Raw genomic sequence first — 6664 nt, forward strand, 5'->3', positions numbered from 1 at the left:
TCACCCAGGGCCAATTTGCCATGGGAGACCCTACCAGGGGGCAAAAGCCCCCAGACAACATAGCCCCTGGGATCCCTGGGACACACAAACCCCTCCACCACGATAAGGTAGCGATTCAAGGAGGGGATGTCTCTTGCTGAACATAAATTGAATTTGATGACAAAAACATTAGTGTCCTGTGCGTGGGAAGAAAACTTCTTTTTACAGCAAAAAAACCCTAAACTTCCGAGCAAGCACCGAGTGCGCAACGACGTAATGGGAAATTCACAGAGAAACTCGCGGATTCTTCCACTGACCGCTGCGGCACACCTGCACCAGGGTAAACCTCCGCCTACCCTACTCCTGCTTTACAGGTGAAAATAGAGCAACAGGACCGCTAGTCTTTGACTTTATTTATTTTCTGCTGTGTTTTACTTGCATCTATTTGAAAGAGTGAGTGTAAACACACAAAAAAATTATTTTATGTGCTGGAATGTGCAGAAAATAGGTTTAAATGTTAAACAAATTTCTTCCAGTCAGAGAATGTTGCATATAATTAAATTTTTGCTTGATGCATAAAGTTAAAAGATTAAAACTAATAAAACAAGTTTTAAAAAGAGACTTTTCCATTTGATTACATTTTGTATGATGGATTATGTAGAAAAAGTAGAATTGGGCTGAAAGATCTATCGCTTTATCACCTATTCAGGTTGTAAATCGTGTTTTTAAAAAGTAACTAAGTAATTAATTACTTTTGAAAATAAGTAATCAGTAAAGTAACGGGATTACTTTAATTCAATTTTTCAATTCAATTTTATTTATATAGCGCCAAATCACAACAAAAGTCGCCTCAAGGCGCTTCATAGATACAGAGAAAAACCCAACAATCATATGACCCCCTATGAGCAAGCACTTTGGCGACAGTGGGAAGGAAAAACTCCCTTTTAACAGGAAGAAACCTCCGGCAGAACCAGGCTCAGGGGGGCGGGGCCATCTGCTGCGACCGGTTGGGGTGAGAGAAGGAAGACAGGATAAAGACATGCTGTGGAAGAGAGACAGAGGTTAATAACAGATATGATTCAATGCAGAGAGGTCTATTAACACATAGTGAGTGAGAAAGGTGACTGGAAAGGAAAAACTCAATGCATCATGGGAATCCCCCGGCAGCCTACATCTATTGCAGCATAACTAAGGGAGGATTCAGGGTCACCTGGTCCAGCCCTAACTATATGCTTTAGCAAAAAGGAAAGTTTTAAGCCTAATCTTAAAAGTAGAGATAGTGTCTGTCTCCTGAATCCAAACTGGAAGCTGGTTCCACAGAAGAGGGGCCTGAAAACTGAAGGCTCTGCCTCCCATTCTACTTTTAAATACTCTAGGAACAACAAGTAGGCCTGCAGAGCGAGAGCGAAGTGCTCTAATAGGGTGATATGGTACTACAAGGTCATTAAGATAAGATGGGGCCTGATTATTTAAGACCTTGTATGTGAGGAGCAGGATTTTGAATTCAATTCTGGATTTAACAGGAAGCCAATGAAGGGAAGCCAAAACAGGAGAAATATGCTCTCTCTTTCTAGTCCCTGTCAGGACTCTTGCTGCAGCATTTTGGATTAGCTGAAGGCTTTTCAGCGAGTTTTTTGGACATCCTGATAATAATGAATTACAGTAGTCCAGCCTGGAAGTAATAAATGCATGAACTAGTTTTTCAGCGTCACTCTGAGACAGGATATTTCTAATTTTAGAGATGTTGCGCAAATGGAAGAAAGCAGTCTTACATATTTGTTTAATATGTGCGTTGAAGGACATGTCCTGGTCAAAAATGACTCCAAGGTTCCTCACAGTGTTACTGGAGGCCAAGGTAATGCCATCCAGAGTAAGAATCTGGTTAGATACCATATTTCTAAGATTTTCAGGGCCGAGTACAATAACCTCAGTTTTATCTGAATTAAGAAGCAGAAAGTTAGCGGCCATCCAGGTCTTTATGTCTTTAAGACATTCCTGCAGTTTAACTAATTGGTGTGTGTTATCTGGCTTCATGGACAGATAGAGCTGGGTGTCATCAGCATAGCAGTGAAAATGTATGCTATGTCTTCTAATGATGCTGCCTAAGGGAAGCATGTATAATGTAAACAGAATTGGTCCTAGCACTGAACCCTGTGGAACTCCATAATTAACCTCAGTGTGTGAAGAGGACTCTCCATTTACATGCACAAACTGGAGTCTATTAGATAGATATGATACAAACCACTGCAGTGCAGTACCTGTAATACCTACAGCATGTTCTAATCGCTCTAATAGGATATTATGGTCGACAGTATCGAATGCTGCACTAAGGTCTAGCAGGACAAGCACAGAGATGAGTCCACTGTCAGAGGCCATAAGAAGATCATTTGTAACCTTCACTAAAGCTGTTTCTGTGCTGTGATGAGCTCTGAAACCTGACTGAAACTCTTCAAATAAACCATTCCTCTGCAGATGATCTGTTAGCTGTTTACTTTTTTCAAGTAACTTGACTAACACTGCTCCTTAGTGACCCTGAATTTGTAAAATATTTAGAAGATCAGTGGGAACTTTTTCTTTCTACAAATGACTTACCGGGGGTTAGTGCTTCTACTCTATGGGAGGCAGGTAAGGCATTTCTCAGGGGCTCTATTATCTCTTTCACCTCAGCGAAAAAGAAGAGCACCTTAACCAAACAGTTAGTACTTGAACGCGACATTACTAACTTGGAGAGGGAGTTTAAGAAATCCTCGTCTGTTTCTGTGCTTAAAAAACTGGATGCAGCCAGATCAGCCCTGGACCAACTACTAACTCAGAAAGCGGAAACTGCAATATTCTATGCAAAGCATAGATTATTTGAATCGGGCAACAAACCTGGACGCTTACTTGCCCGACTTGCCCAGGGGAAAAGGGCTCTTATGCAATACCCTCTCTAAAAGATAAGAAAGTTGTTTTACAATTCGAGGCTAAACTTATCAGCAAAATAATGAAAGAGTTCTATCAGGACTTATATTCCCCTGAGTGTCAAAATACTGTAGACGCTAGGAAATTGTTTCTTGATAATGTTAATCTCCCTATACGATCAGAGGAAAGTCGATTAGATCTTTGCAGTCCTATTAGGGTGCAGGAAATCTTAGATGCAATCAAATCCTTACAGAGCGGAAAAGCTCCAGGCCCTGATGGGTTTGGGCCAGAGTTTTATAAAAAAAAATGGCCAAACACATGGTGGGTCCTTTATTAAAAATGTATGTAGAATATCTTGAGAGGGGCACACTTCCACCCACCTTAAACCTTGCCCACATATCCCTGATCTTAAAGAAGGATAAACCTGCAGATCTGTGTATATCTTACAGACCTCTAAGTTTACTTGGTGTAGATTGCGAGATTCTGTCCTAAGTTTTATCTAGACGATTGGAGGAGGTTCTGCCAGTTCTGATAAAGCCTGACCAAACGGGTTTTGTCAAGAATAGATGCTCCCACTGCAATGTACGCCGAGATCTGTTGGGTAACCTTGTGGAATACCGAATACAGAATTTCCCTTTACGCGGATGACGTGTTGCTCTTTATCACTACGCCAGAAACATCTATTCCTGCACTGACACATATCATTAATCAATTTGGCCTTTTTTCAGGGTATAAAATAAATTATGATAAATCTGAAGCTTTGCCACTGGGTGATGGGGGGAGGTGGGATGCTCCTACTAATTTTCCTTTCAGGTGGTCAACCACTGGTTTTACATATTTAGGTATTAGGGTGTCCGCAGACACAACAGAGTTGTACAAGTTGAACTTTAAACCAATTGTGGCCTCAATCAAGAATGACCTCAATAGGTGGTTTGACCTCCCCTATCTTGGATGGGTAGAATAAGTTTAATCAAAATGGATGTTTCACCCAGAATATTATATCCCATACAAATGTTGCCTGTCAGGATTAACAGAAAAACATTCTCAGAGATTGAGGGATATCTTTCTAAATTGATATGGCATGGGAAGAAATCTAGACTAAAAATACAGATTTTACAACTGCCTACAGATGAGGGGGGGCAGGCACTTCCTAACCTTTTATATTATTACTGTATAATAATAATATAATAATCTCAGGGTGGTTACATTCCTTTCTATACCAAGGCGAGCCACCGGTAGATACTTGGTGCTGTGACCCTCTTTTGCCTCTTAGTCTTTCATCTATTGATCTGGCTGACCTTCCTCTTGGTGTCAGAAATAATTTCATTTTGATGCATGTCTCAGCTGAGACAGTGTCCTTCGCCCTGCCAGGCTAAGTAAACAGTCTTCCAACCAACCCAGGTGGCCTTGCATAGAATGGGAAGGAACAGACTCAACACAGTCGTTATCAGGGAGTTTTTGTTCGGCTCCAGCCTTGAGCCCACAGCTGGCGCCGAAGGGGTAGCCGGATTATGATGGTAATTTTTCTTTTGCAACAACTCATGCGAATTTCAAAGCTGTTCTTTACACTGGTCTCTCAATCTCCCGTTGGAGAACCGCAAGCTTCCCCGTGATGGTATCAAACTTGCGTTCTGTGGTGTTGTCATTCTTTTGCTCAGAACTCACGACTCACGACTGCAGTGAGCTGTTCCACAATGTAATCCAATGTACGCTCAAAGGTGTTATTCTGAGCAGGCCTCTTCTTGATGTAACCCAATATACGCTCAGAGGTGTTATTCTGAGTATTCACGGCAGCTTTAAGCGTCTCCAAGGTCTTAACCATGCTGCTCTCAATGAGCCCATTCTGAGAAGTCGCGCCTTGTCCCATCATTTCAATCCCAGTGGGCAGCCTTGGGGGGGTTTGAACAGCCGGTTCCGCTTTCTTAATAGTTGGGTTGCGGTCACGTGGTTCTGATGACGTGCGGAGGCAGCGCGATTTTTGAGTGGAGGGCGGAAGTAAACATGGAGGACACTGTGGAGAGTCAGGAGAGCAGCTATTGTGCAACTTTAGACCCCGTTTCTCGGGAGAGATATAAACAGATAGTTAAAAAATATATCGGACATGATCCGTATTCTTTGAAAATGTCCGAATACACCACAGAAGTAAAGGATTTGCCTACTATCGAGGCTGTGGATATCACCAACTACTTGGTCCTCCAGACTTCTTACTACACTAGGCAGCAAATGAAAGCTTTCAAGAATCTGGAGGCGTACAATTTTTTTGTCAGCGGGTGGGTCCACAACCTTGGAACAAAACGTCTCCGTTGCCTCGCTAAATGTAAAAGTTTACCTAACAAAAGCATCTGTACAGAAGACAGAGAGAGCCCTTCTATAGATAGACCCAGAAAGAACAGCACAGGGTTCAGTGGGATCGTCTGTGAAAGATTGAGCGAAGCTCTATAGCAATATTTTTTCCAAAATCTAGTAATTAAAGGACATTGCCATATGCAATGGTAGTAAGTCCCCACATCCGTATTGCACTTTACACAAAGAGGAGAAATCTGAGGATGAATTTTATTTAGAAACTCTGGCGTACGCTGCAGTCTATGTACAATTCTGTAACGGCTTTCCTGGAGTCTGTTACAGGAAAACAATTTCTTGGCAGATCTAAAAGTTTTGGACCATGCTTCTGCACTAAGCTGAACTTCGAGGTCTGTTTCCCACTGAACCCTGGCCTTATCAGTGGTTACAAAATTCAAAGACAATAATTTCCTATTTCCCTTTCCTTTTGGCTCTGGAGCGAAGGCGGTCGTACTTTTCTCCTCTCCTCCTCCCTTATCTTCCCTGCTTAGTTCCTCTATGTCCTTGTCTATGTCTCTATTTTGTATTACTTTCCCTGGAACACTCTCACAGTCTGTTTCTAAAACCTAAAAGAGAATTATGGATTTGATCAACTGGTCTCTGAATGCTAATTGACACCCTTTTCTCAACGAGAAGTCTGGGCTCGGGCATGCCTGAGCCCTGCGAACAGATGGACGTGCAAGATCGGGCTGGCATTCAATCACCTGAGATATCTAATTGGAACCATGATAATAGGGTTCTTGCTGATCGGAGCTGGCTTGGCCCTGGACTTATCGAGAGAATAGCTAGGTTTCATTTGACGTAGACGTGACGTCGACGTAAAGCGCGAAATTTGACTGGCGGTCGGAAGTGAAAAAGATAAGCGCAAAATCACAGACAGACAGTACGCAAAATGCCTATGTCCTGTTGTGTTTACGGATGCTCCAGTAGGTCGACCCGAGAAACTGATAAACGGTATTTTAGGGTACCAAAAATAGCCCAACGAAGAGGAGAAAAATGGAAAATTCTAACCGAAAAACGTAGGAAAAAATGGATTTTAAATTTACGTTTACAGTCGGGAGGAGCAGAGTCTGCCAATGCCCGTGTCTGCAGCGACCACTTCGTCAGAGGTAATGTTATGTTTGCAAACGAACTTATTAGCATTAGGTTGTCGTTAAATTCTCGTTTACTTAGTGCTTTTAAGTTAGTAGTCTAATATTGACTTGATTGGGACTATAGGCTGCCCAAGTGCTTTGGATGACGAAGAGTCGGAGGACTGGGCTCCGACGGTCAATCTCGGCTACGAACGAAAACCCAGATCGGAATCAGTTCTCAAACGAGAGAAAAGAATGAAGCTTAAGGCAGAACAGCATCGATGTGCAGAGGCGATTTTGGATATGCAACAGACGGCTGAGAGCCCGGATTTGAGCCTAGTGACAGTGGAGAACCCCGAACTGCAGTCCTT

The 6664-nt window shown here is 42.5% G+C and overlaps 1 long non-coding RNA gene across 1 annotated transcript in view; it reads left to right on the forward strand.

Annotated features, from left to right (window-relative positions):
• Positions 1 to 427: 427 nt before the first annotated feature.
• Positions 428 to 6664, forward strand: part of LOC121813393 — a 7516-nt gene continuing 1279 nt past the window's right edge. The window contains exons 1-2 of the long non-coding RNA XR_006053682.1: positions 428 to 438; positions 2925 to 2926. This is a non-coding gene — a long non-coding RNA (uncharacterized LOC121813393). The remainder of the gene's footprint in view (positions 439 to 2924; positions 2927 to 6664) is intronic.

Source organism: Haplochromis burtoni, unplaced genomic scaffold, assembly GCF_018398535.1.
Source record: "Haplochromis burtoni strain Fernald_Lab_line unplaced genomic scaffold, NCSU_Asbu1 Contig_1617, whole genome shotgun sequence".
Classification (NCBI taxonomy): domain Eukaryota; kingdom Metazoa; phylum Chordata; class Actinopteri; order Cichliformes; family Cichlidae; genus Haplochromis; species Haplochromis burtoni.